This window comes from Cottoperca gobio, chromosome 14 (assembly GCF_900634415.1).
Source record: "Cottoperca gobio chromosome 14, fCotGob3.1, whole genome shotgun sequence".
In the NCBI taxonomy this organism is placed as follows: Eukaryota; Metazoa; Chordata; class Actinopteri; order Perciformes; family Bovichtidae; genus Cottoperca; species Cottoperca gobio.
The window spans coordinates 12,388,361-12,398,964 of NC_041368.1; positions in this window are offsets into that span (position 1 = coordinate 12,388,361).

Below are 10,604 nucleotides of genomic sequence, written 5' to 3' on the forward strand. Positions count from 1 at the left end.
CCACAGTAGGGATATGTAGGTGCTGCTATCAGGCTATTCCTCCCATGTGTTTTTCCCCCCTGCCCCGTCCGTCAGGTGTACTTCTGTGCTGTCAGATCACCAAGTGGCAGTTTGCATGTTATACGCAAAGGAAACAGATACTATATAGATACTATATATACATAGATATGTTTTTCCAATGGGAAATGCGTATCGGAATACATATACCTCTGATACACATTCTCAAATATACACACATGGAAAGACCCACACTCGTCCACACGTTCATACATACATTTATACATACATTGCGAACAGTAATTCTGTGGTAAAACCTAAAAGAATCACATTTTTTATCCTGTTGAAAATGAATTTAATCTTCTAGATATACATAATGCTATTGTGTTATGCTATGAAATGCTCCCCCCCCAGTTTTTTACCCTTATGATTTTCATAGATAAGAAAATCATTCCTTAAAGTTGTGTTAAGCTTTGAAATGATGATCAAACGAACACTATTGTGAAATCAAATCATTTACTCACCCTCCATATCTGTCCCTTGAAAAATTTAAAAAACTCCAGAAAAAGAAGAAAAGAATCAAAATACATAAAATGGTGTGAAAAAAAAATGGATAAAGTTGATGTATTCTCTGCTTGTGTAAAGTGAATGTTCCTCGGCCGCTGGGCGTGGCAGTGAGTGGCACACACCAGTCGACTGTGACAGTGCAGATTTGTTCATAAATTGTTTTGTACACCTGCTTTTCATTGTAAAGGTGATAATAGTGATTCTTATGATTTCATCAATCTGGTAATGTGTTTTGTTAATAAGTCACAAATAAAGTTTTTCTTAAATATCTTAATATCTGAGTTGTGTTTTGACTTGATTTCAACCAACAGTTAAATACCTCTTTATCATGGGGATGTTTAATCTTCATATTTTTTATTCGTGCAGTCAGCCATTATTAGGGAAAAATAAACTTTAATGAATCAAAGGCAGAGTTTAGATAACGGCCTGTCATGGCATTATTTAAGAAGAACCTGACTACTATAGTTAATGAAACATAGGTGGATGTCAGAATGTAATATGTCTGATTCCATTAAATACTTTAGTATATTGTGGGAGTATATGTAAATAACCCACAGAGTATAGAACTGGTACAGTTCAACTTTTTGAGTCTTTTCCATCAGACAATATTACTTTTCTAAATGTCTTCCTGGAAATTTCTGGACCTAAACTGAAACATTTTGTCCTTGCACTGTTGAGGAATTTGTAAACAAAATACTTAATCACACTGACAATGTTACTCAATTGTAACCTCCCTCTAACCACTCCGCCATAAACATCTGTGTTTATTGGCAGGAGCAAACACTGTCGAAACACATTGGAACCCGTTCAATTACCAAATGGAAAAAAAAGATTAACTTGATGGAAAACAGATGATAACAATGGAAAGGGATCATCCAGCAGCTCACATATGACTGAGAAAATCAATGGTGCAAACAACAATACAAAAATCTGATTTATAAAACATTTTGTGCTTGGAATTCTCCATTGAGCTGAAGGTGAAGGGGTCAGCAACATAACAGGAGATTCAAGGATCCTGGTAAATATGGGAACTTAATTTGTTCCTCCATTTGAACAAATTGTTCTCATTTTTGCAATGTTGTCTAGGAAGAAGGGGTCTCTTAATGTCTGTGCCACGAGCTCCACCTGTCTGTAGACTGGAGAAATCATTAATTAACTTCCTTCTCCGCGGGTCCGTCTCTCCAGCAACACTGACACCTACTGATGAAAACTGAGACTGGCTGTGACCCACATTGCTCTCATTCTATAAAACATTTTGTGTGTAAGAAGCAAAGAATAAAGAATAACAATGATACACAGAATAATTACACATTCTATATTGTTCATCTTTAAAATGAATATACAACGAGTTAATCCCAATGACACTGGCACACAAAAATTAAATATTTAAGTCATATTATCAGTCATTGACGGCTTACTGAAATGTCCTCGCAGGTACAAGGCTAGGGGCCCAAAATGTCACTCAAAGAGACATGTAGCAACCAGGAAGAGACTCAAAATGACCACAAAGATACATAAAACAACAACAAAAAGAGGCTCAACAACTAGAAAGTCTGTGAATAAAAAAATATGAAACAAACATACAACATATTTTGAAATTAAAATGCTGTTATCCACTATTCCCTTTTAAAATAAAATTACTTCAAACTAAAATTGTCCTAAAAGCTTTGTTAGTTGTTTGTTTGATGTCCATCTGCCCCTTAGTGGCCATATTTTTAAGTGCAGCTTTAAATACATTTAAAATCCTGTTCCTTCATTCAGCTCTTACTTTCAATATTATAGTTGTGTTAAATGATTTTAAACCTATAAACAATATTGTTTATTGCACCAGCACCATTACAAACATGTATTCATCTGAACAATGAAAATGTCAACCATTATGGGAAAATGTACTGTTCAATTATTTCATATATGTTCCCTACTGTACCATGTTATCTTGCAAGCATAACTTTACTGAAATTAATGTAGTGCCATTGCAAAATGAAAAATAAAATTCAACTGTTTCAACATGGATTCAATAAGGAGCATATTACAACGTAACTTCACAATCAAGTTGTGTATGTAAATACGTTTTATTGAATAAATAAGTTTGTGTTTGTGTGTGTGTGTGTGTGTGTGTGTGTGTGTGTGTGTGTGTGTGTGTGTGTGTGTGTGTGTGTGTGTGTGTGTGTGTTGTGTGTGTTGTGCGCTCTCTGATTGCTGTCAAGCTGTGTGACCTGTTCCATGCTGCACATTTGCAAACCATCTACTCATCAACACTGCCGGATATCAACCCAGGCTTCTTCCCTCATGCTTCCACAGATCCTTGATTCAGCTACAGTGGTGGACTTAAAGAAAAAACCCAGCAAATATCACTAATATTTCTCTAAAGAAGAACAAACTATTAGCATGAGTAAATGCAAATTAAACAAAGCTCTTGCAGTGACAGTAAAACTGTTGCGCCTTGTTATAGAAGCACAGTAGACATTGTCCCTGATACAATATTGTGTAATCACCTTAAGGCTATGGAACAATTCAGTCTTATGTTCCCCAAGGCTGCAACGATGGAATATGAGTACAATCTACTGAAATCTGCACACTCAGGCATCCTAGTATGACTGTATTGAAAACGCAGTAACTGTACATAGCTACGGTAAAACTTTGTAAACCATCTGCTATTTCAGAAGATCATCCCTCACAACAAATGATGTGGAAATGGTTTAAACATTTGCTGTATATTGTCTATTATAAGAAACCACAAAAACATAAAAATATTTTCCTTTGTCGATCGTAGTCTTGATACAAAATAAAAAAGATAATGTCAGTGAAGTGAATCCAGTGAAGTAAGCAGTAGCAAAGTGATGTCTGAACATACCCCACTATAAAGTGAACTGCGACTGATATAACTACTTTAAATGTGTCTATAAAGTTTTATTTAGTTCTATGCTTGTAAATTTCTTTTTAACAGCCAGAATTCCATTTTGAGAAGACTTAAAAAAGGGATTTTCCATTCCCTTTAATCCGAGGCAGAAAGGTTACTCTAATTAAACTCAAACACGGGCTATAATATTGATTTATAAGTGGGTTCAATGAATTGCCATGTATTGCTGTCAAACGGTGGCTTTGTTGGGGGATTTCAAAATAAGCGAGTAAAAAATGGAGCTTTTGATCATTAACTTTGAGACGACTATCACTAATTAGTTCTGAATGTTATTCTCCACTTGTATTTGCTGTTAAAGCACAGGAGAAGAATTTAAAGGGACAGAGCTCACCGTGGGACAGTTTGGTCGGGCTGTACTTTTGCTGCTCATCACTCTAATCAAACGTGCAGTATATTAGCCAAGACTCACACCATGGATAACTGAATTTTCCACTGCAGGCCATTTATTTTTTTAATAGAAATAATGTGTGGAAGCAATTTCTTTCTGCATCTCTTTACTGGTAATTACTTTGTATTAAAATGTTTAATTATCATATTTGAATTATGTCTATGCAACAGAGATTGTCTAATTAATTTGTTTCACTTAATTTAACGTTGCCCTTATCATCAATGGCATGTATTTATCTGCCTGTTTATGTACATATATATATATATATATATATATATATATATATATATATATATATATATATATATATATATGTATCTTAGTTGCAATATTGTTTACTTTAATAATTGTTAGAAAGTGCTTGAATTGCAACCAAGCAACTGCAACCTCTGGGCCTAAAAAGACAAGCCAATGCCTTCAACTAGCATTCTTTTTAATAGCCAGCAGGGAGCAACTCAACTGGATTAAAAGGGAAGTCAGATTGTATAGAAGTCAATGAGAAAATGACTCCACTTCTCACTTGATTTATTACCTCAGTAAACATTTTCCTGACGGGTTTATGATCTCAATCGCTAGTTTCAAGTTTTCTTCAATGAAGCATGATGTTAATTTTGTAAATTATGGTAAATTTCGATAAAGCAGGGTTTGCTTAGTGCGTGGCTACTTTGTGATTGAAAACCACGGTTCTGGTTGCAAAAATGTGTACAACATCATTTAACATATGCAATATGTGGGTGAGACTTATCCCCAAAAACAATGTTGGTCAGCGATGTATAATAGCTAAATGGCTAAATGTATACAAACTTAGTGCCTATGCTGTTGCTCTTTTAGCATTACACACTAGCCCTTAGACTATGGCCCAATTTAAATCCGAGTGATCTTCGTTTGTAGTCACACTCACAGCTGAATAAAGCTCCCTTCTGTCAGGTGTAGGGTGTAAATAAAGCAGCAAGCTTCGGTACGAACTTCCCTCCCTCTAGCAGAAACAGGAACTGTCGTAAGTTTTTGTAAGCCTAGTTACGTATCATAAGAAAAATAATAAATAATGATAAAACTCCAAATTCCTTAGTGGCATTTCTGACACTTTGTAAACCTCTTTTTTGTTTTTAAATGTTTATAAGTTTCTTGGTTTTTGCAACAGTCCCTGTAAAAATACAATATTGTACAATCAAATGAACACGTCTACCGTTGTATAGACTAACCTTTAAGTTGTTAACATCTGTAAGTCAATAATACATGTGCATCTTAGTTATCTTAGCGCAGTTTACTAGTGGATGTTTGCGTGGAACTATTTTTCCTCAGCGTGTTCCATGACGGACACAAACAGCAATGCATGTGGTCAGTAAGGGCAGCTGGTTAAGTCAGGACCGATGCAGACTCGCTGTTGGAGGGTATTATAAGCCACTTCCACGGCAGACCCTCCACGCGAATGCACAAACTGGGTGGAAGTGGGTAGGGAGAGGGTGTAGGGGCCGGATTGAAATTGAGACTATACCAACCCAAAAGTAACACAGCAGTCACATTGTAAAACACTACACTTACTTAGTCCTGTATACAACAAAACCAGCTTCATATCTGTCCAGATGTAACAGTATGAGGCTGAAATTTAGCTAAAATTATTTTTTTCTATTACCTCCTCAGACTGCTGCAGCTTTGTTACATTTCTTTTACAATTGTTGTCAGTTCATGTCCCTGTTTTTTAACTTGCACGGTAATTTACACACAGTCCCTACCCCACTGATGCAAGTCACTTCCTCTCTCTCTCTCTTTCTCTCTCGCTCTCCTTTTCTTTCTCCACCCAGCTGTAGATCAGGATACATGAATGCTGGGGAGGAGGATAGTGGCAGAAATAGGGGAGAGAGAGAGAGAGAGAGAGAGAGAGAGAGAGAGAGAGAGAGAGAGAGAGAGAGAGAGAGAGAGAGGAGGAGGAGGAGGTAAAAAGGCAAGACATAGTAGGACAGAGAGTGTTGGAGGGCAGCATACTGTAGCATAGTGCTGTGTTGTGATTATGGAGTGAGCATGGAGCAGCAGGACCACAACAAGAAGAGAAGGGGATACAATGAGGAAACAGCCTGGCTTCATGTGTGATCAATAAAAGGTAGATTAGTTCAGAATCTGAGCATTTTAGAAAAGAAGGCTCATCAAGCAGCGCTGCTTTGCAGAACTGATTGCCTGCAGACTCTGAGTTTGTCTTCTACCATTAAGGGATTTGAAATATGAAGACAAAGTCCCTCCAAATCTTCAGGATTTATAAGGACATAAAACAGAAAGCGGAAAACTAGCTCCTGACATTTGGACTCAAGAAAAAAAGACGTCTCGCAGCAGGATCAAGCAAACACTCAGGTACTGTATGCCTGCTAAACAGAATAACAAAAACACATTAGGGAAGCAATTGTGCTGAAGCCAGAAACAGCTCTGTTCTTTAGTCCTGATCATTTAAAAAGAAAGTGTGTGGCACTCAAAGAGCATGTATATTTTCCCCCAATAACGGAACATTTAATTGTGTATTAACAGGGCAGGATCACTTTGCGTTAGACGGTGACAACAGACATAAGGTCAATTGACTGAGCTTAATTAACATGAGATGACACGACAACCAAAATAATAATAATAATAATAGTCCCTAAAGGTATATATGATGAAATGTTCTTTTTGCAATTTTGGCATCTCTGGATGAAGGCTGTTGGGGAGGATGAAGAGGAGCCTTGTCAGAATGTGTTTGCATGAAATTCTTGACATAAATCAACGCTTGCGAGCTCAAACATTCCCACTCTGTAATTTTAGTGTATAATAATCAAATGCCTTTCCATATGCAAAAACAAAATCACACATTATCGCTCCGTTGTTGACAACCAAACTGCTGTTGCGTAAATCATTAAAATGACCTCTTGCACACACAAGAATACTGGCACATATAAATTTGTGAGTGGCACGGACACACACTCACACAAAATGCCACCTCTGTGAAAGGGTGTTCCAGTTAAACGCACACAAAGCTTAATGTAGTCTATAGCATTAGTGTGTGTATACATTATGGCCTCTTTCCAAGGTGAGCTGAATGTGGAGGACAACAGAGTGGAAACTGCTTGCTATGACAAACAATCCAACGAGAGAGGAGACAGAGTTCACCAAAGGAGCTATGTTTTGAATTTCATTCGACAAATAAATAATTCTTTGTGCTGTCAGACACTGAGAGGGGATCTGTGCGGTATGTTTGAAATGCTAATATAATATAGAACACTTGTTTTCAAAGCCTCCCCTTATTATCAGCATTAACAGATAACCATATTATCCAGCCACACTTTCAGTTTAAAAGTGAGTGCATGATATTGTGTTATTTCAATTCTGCCATTCATTTCTGCCAACCCTTATTATCCTTCAGTGCTGCAGCATTGAAGCAGTCCCTCGTCTCAGTTCTAGCTCTGTGCATTGTTTCAACTTGTCCTGCTTATTCGTGTATTTCTCTCACAGCACCATCTCAAATGCCTCTCACTGTAAACTTCCTCTCTTACTTTTAGACGGATGTAATGGCGTGGAAACACTGCCGCTCTCTCGAATTATCTGACTTTTGAGACGGCCAAATAAGGGATGGGGAGACGGGCGACTGACCTGACAACTCCGGTTCCAGTTTTAGGTGTCCCCGCTCTGGTTGGAGTGCGTGGTTGGAGGACAACAGGAGGAGACAGAGCCCTGCTGCAGACGTGGGGACCTCAGTGCAGCGTGGGTGTTCAGACGTCCCCGGGGATAAGCAGACCATCCACCCAGCACAGTGTTCAGCTAACTGATACACTCTCGACGCCATCAGATAGCATTACTCAAACATCCAAGAGCTATATCACTAAGGAAACAGTGTACAAGGAGATATTACTGGTAACAAAGAGTGACAAGGAGAAAAGGGTTATTTTGAAACAGAAAAGTGGGGAATCAAAGTCTAAAAAGGAAGTGACTTTCAAAGCACTTGGAGGTGAGGCCTCTGAGGATGTGGCCTGCAGTCAGAGGCGCAGTAGTGGGACGTATTGTTATGCCAGGGCAATCAAGACCAACCCACACTTTGCAGCAAATGTAACTAACGTCAGGCCTAAATTGAAATCTGCTGGCCGCTACACCAACGGCAGCGTGGTAGATTCAGAGGCGATCGGTGGAATTAGCGTTCACAATGATGAAGCAGAGCCTGTTAAGACTGCATTCTCTCGTGGAAGAGACCCAACCAGACTGCAAGGTCATTACACAGAGCGGTGTGGGAAGACGCTGCTGTTATCCACTGCCCGACCTTTCGGTATGCCACAAAATATATGCAGCCATTGCGGTGGCAGACAGTCTGCAACCACCACAGTTCCAACTATGGGGGAGAAAAGCTCTCCTGCTGATGCTTGCCTCGGAGAGAAAACAGTAAAGTCAGACCTCACCTCGCTCTCGACTACCACGCATGTCCAGATGCCCCACAGTGAGAAAAACCTTAAGACAGGCCATCAAGAAATCTCCGAGAGCGTCACAAACACAGACAAAAGGACACTCATTAATCCACAATTGTTATATTTTATTGAAGAGCTAAAGTATGGAAAATCACCACACCCAGCATGTCCATTGCACTCTAGGGGCAATTTAGCCACTTTGTCACAGACACATGCTGCCAGTGATGGAACATCCCCTCAACCCACAACCATCCTACATGCCAAAACCATCACTGTCACTAAAGCAACTATTGAAACAAGACAAGAGGATGCTAGTAAAAAATATTTAGCAAAGGCCGGTAAGATCCCCCGACCAACAAGTCTTGCGTTGACCCCACAGATGGCCACAGCTACCAAACCAAACATCTCACATTCACACACTAATCCTCACCACCTACAGATATCACAACACAACTCTACACATAACGTGCCTGGAAATATATGTGTATCCGTACGTATGCCTGAAAATGTTTTGCCGCTACCTTCTCAACCTGGAACCACATCCATTACCAAAACACACAAAATAACCACAACCTCGAATGCAACACTGGTGTCCACTGAAAGCATACCAGCTAAAGTTGCCAATGTTCAACGTGAAGCGCAAGCAGCACGAGTAAACGTGGTAATAAACACAACAGATAGCCCACAAATTATCCCTAAATCTCCACCTTATTACCCGCAGCCAATGCATTACACCCCATTCATAAACCGGATACAACTGCACAACCTACACATGCATGTCCACCGCCCACCTCACAGAATCCAGGTCACGCACCACAAGAAAAAACATTCTCAAGTGTCGACAGCAAATCACCAGGAAAAGCGTCTTTTATTGACACTGCAATGAACTCAAATGGATTCCCCACACCACTCACAACTACGCCATATCCACTTCTCAGCACTGTTGTCCCACAAAGAACTATGAATCGCAACTCTAATTCAGATCATACCAGCACTGAAGATAAATCTGTGGCTACACAAATCCACCTAATTCAACGTAACTCCTCAAATTCCGAACCTGCACTTAATGTTTCTACTGGATTTCTAAACTCAACGCCAAGTGCAACAAAACCCCTAGACTCAAGGGTTAGGTTGCCCTCAAGTGGAGCTCCGACTTCCACATCTACATGTAACAGCACTCTATACAAAAATAAAGCCCTCAGGTACTCCTCAATCAATCTGAAAAATACACCGCCCACAGCTTACGCCTCTTCATCTACATTGTCAGGAAACCAAAGTAATGTCTGTGCATCAGGTACAACTTCACTTCAATTAGCAGACACAAGACAGCACCACAAAGTTCTTAGTCGTAATGAAGCACCTCACGTACATCAAGCTGATCACACACGGGCAACAGACAACAGAACTCAAAGCAATGATGAATCTGGCATGTGCGGTGTTGTTTCCAATCAGGAAAACAACTCAAAAACAACTCCAGTTGCATTACCTGAGCTAAACATGTCAACAAATCCAAACAGAGGCAGTGATGCGAGCACCCGCAATACTAAATCAGCCATTATTCCAGATACTGAATCATATACCCATGGAAACAAATTCAGTGGTAATCTAATCAATGAATTAGTTGTGCATGAGTCAAATGACCATGAAAATTCAAATCGGCCCCAGGTCACCAACCTTCAGAATTATATTTCCCTAATTAAGTCAAGCAGCTCTTGTCTGCAGGGTTCCATAAACACAGAACAACAAAGGCGCACACATCATCAAGCATACAAAGACACAGAACAAGAGGGACACTGTGCTACATGCCCACCAGTAAAATCAGCCCTGGAGACAGATTCAAATACAGAACAGTTTGCCTCTGGTGTATCAGTCAGGCATGCAAATACTAAGCTTAAATCCAATGCAGATAAAAGGACACTTACCAATCACTTCCCAACACCCTCTGCCGAAGCACAAAGAAACTTTGAGCCCGCTTTCTCATCAATGAAAAACACTGGTGCACATGTCGACCCCATTGCTGAACCTTCAGTTCTCCAAAGAACGGAAGGGGAACGGGTGCTACCACAAGCACACACAAGTCCAGAGCTTTCATTCACTGCATCAGCCCCTTTCAACAGCAAGAGAGAGCTTTGTACACGCACAGACCCTGAATGCAGTTCCATAAGGCCGTCATCAACAATGCACTTGGCATCCGTTCCCCTCCTCCTGTCCTCTGAGGCAGAGGCAATCGTCAGACTGGATTCAAAGTGTAGCCCTGCTCCACCTCAGCTGTGCCCAGAGGCCACCAGCCTGGCTCACTCGCACCCAACTGCTACAGCCC